Source organism: Gekko japonicus, unplaced genomic scaffold (genome assembly GCF_001447785.1).
Source record: "Gekko japonicus isolate JY-2015 unplaced genomic scaffold, Gekko_japonicus_V1.1 scaffold1710, whole genome shotgun sequence".
Taxonomy (NCBI): domain Eukaryota; kingdom Metazoa; phylum Chordata; class Lepidosauria; order Squamata; family Gekkonidae; genus Gekko; species Gekko japonicus.
The window spans coordinates 393,951-396,382 of NW_015164239.1; positions in this window are offsets into that span (position 1 = coordinate 393,951).

Sequence of the window (2,432 nt, forward strand, 5' to 3'; positions counted from 1 at the left end):
CATTCCTGATGAGCAGAGTCTCTAGAAGCATAGCAGCAGGGCAGAAGTTGAAGAGAGCCTTGAGGCAGTCTCTTCTCTCTCTGAGTCTTCTCAAGTTGTCTATTCTACATAGCTGCTCTTAATTATTTAGCAAAAAAAAAAAGCTGTTGCCAGGATAGATCTCTAAATTGCAAGCTGTCAGCCACTTTATATGATAATTCTCAGCTGCTGAAAGTTAATCACCTCTGTCAGCCTAAGCAATAATTCTGATAACAAGCCGGAAGGTGGGGGTGATGACTTTTATAGTCAAGAAAGTTAACACTAAGGCAGGAAAGCTCTCTTAAAGGAGGCTAGTTTCTTGGCACAGTTAGAAGGTATCCTATAGGTCACCAACCCCTTGCTTTGTGCAGGAATTAGTCAACTATAGCACCCCACTCTGCTTAAAGGAGCACATATCTTTAAAAATGTTTTAAAATGATTGGAAAAGGCATTTACAGGAGGAATTCCTGTGGGGCTGTGCCTTTAAGAATGGGGGCGGATCCCCCAAAAGCTCCACCATAGCTATGGGCCTGGGGGACGTCTGTTTCCCTTATATAGAGAAGCAATCATAATGGAAGGTAGAATGAGGCTCAGTTTACAGCTGCTGTCTTTCCCTGTTTATGGGAAACAGGATAAACCTTCCGCCCCATGTTCTCACTTTCTTTTGAATCTGTGTATTTATATAGATACATGGATCAACCATATCCATTTATCACATCACTTATCACATTATCTATTCACTCCTAGAAATCAGTTCTAAGGATATGCACCAAAAAATTGGTATTTTTTAGGTTCTGGTATATTGAACCTGAAAAATATTTGTATTTCCCGATATTTCCAAATCCCAATATAGGTATGGTATTGGGATTCAGGAAATAATTGGGATTGCCGATTTTTTTGGCTTGGTGTTTAAAGAGACAGTACCTTTAAATGCATTTTGCAGACAGTGCCCTGAGTTAACTCCAGTGTTAATCCAGCGTTAATCCTCCAGAGTTCATCCTTTCTGGGCCATGAGTGGACGTGGAAGGATGAGCTTGCCACTTGGGAGTACATTCACATCTCAGCTTACAAAATGCATTTAAAGGGTCAGTCTTGTCTTGAGTTCACCCTTCTGGGTTCATTTGTGCTGTGGCTTGCAAAACACATTTAAAGGGACCATCCCTTTAACTACATATTGCAAGTCATGCTGTAAGTGAACCCAGAAGGGTGAACTCACCACTTCAGAGTTCACTCAGACATCTCTCCCCACTGCATGCAGACCTGGCTGGGAGGCTTCTCCTGCCCTGTGGTTTAAACTGTGGGTGAGTAGAAGCTGTTCCCAGGATCTATGTGTGGCAGGGAGGTCTCTCCCTGCCATATGCAGACCTGGCTGGAAGGCTTCTTTTGCCAGCAGTTTAAACTGCACACACCTCCCCCCTAGGATCTGTGTGTGGTGGAGATTTATCTTCTTGCCACATGCAGACCTGGTGGGAGGCTTCTCCTGCTCCACGATTTAAACCATGGGGCAGGAAAAGCCACAATTCAGTATTGCCGAATCAAAACTGAATAATATTGGCTTTTATTAGGATTCTCTACATCGGTAGCCAATTGCAGATTAGAGATTCTGATTTGGCTTAGGAAATACCCCCAAAATACTTCTAAGGTATTTTTCAGCTATTTAGTCAGCTCCATGAATACTGAATGCACACCCCTAATCAGTTTCCTAATAATGGATTTCCTAATTTTTATTACGTGGTTGTCATGTTTTCTTTCTAGGTCTTGATTCTTAATATATAGCCTGCAAATAATGTGGTAGAAGAATCACTTCCTGAAGAGGACATACTCATTATTTTATCCCAATGTCATTCTGGTCAAACCGGTTTTGTTGGTTTCTCAAGCACCTTAGCAATGGAGAAGATAATGGGATGAGTATGGATGCTATACAAATTGTGGTTCTATTGTTCTACCTTCATCTCTGAAAAAAAAAAGTGTCTTCCGCTTAGAGGTCTCAAAGTAAGTTCTTGTAGGCTAGACCTATTCCAGTCCCCAGTATTCTATACTTTAATCCTGTATATAATTCTGAGCTGGATCATTAAGTCTTCACACTGGGTCAAGTGTTTTTGCTAACTTCATTCCGCCTGCAGATTTACACAATGATCCCCCCAAAGCAAAAAATAAAATAAAATGTTATGGTAGCAGATGGAATGGCCACTATTTTGAGAGAACACTTCTCTGTCCCATATGAAATGAGTGGAGCAATCTCCAACAACCACCCCTTTCCACTTCCCTGTTGGTGCCAGAAACCTCTGCCAGTGGTCCTTCTGCTGACTGGCTTAATGCTCATGGCTGTGTTAGTCTGCTCCACCTGCCAAGAATGAGGAGTGGCATCAAAATGCCAAGGGGCTTCTGGATCCCTGTTTCCATCCCCCAGAATT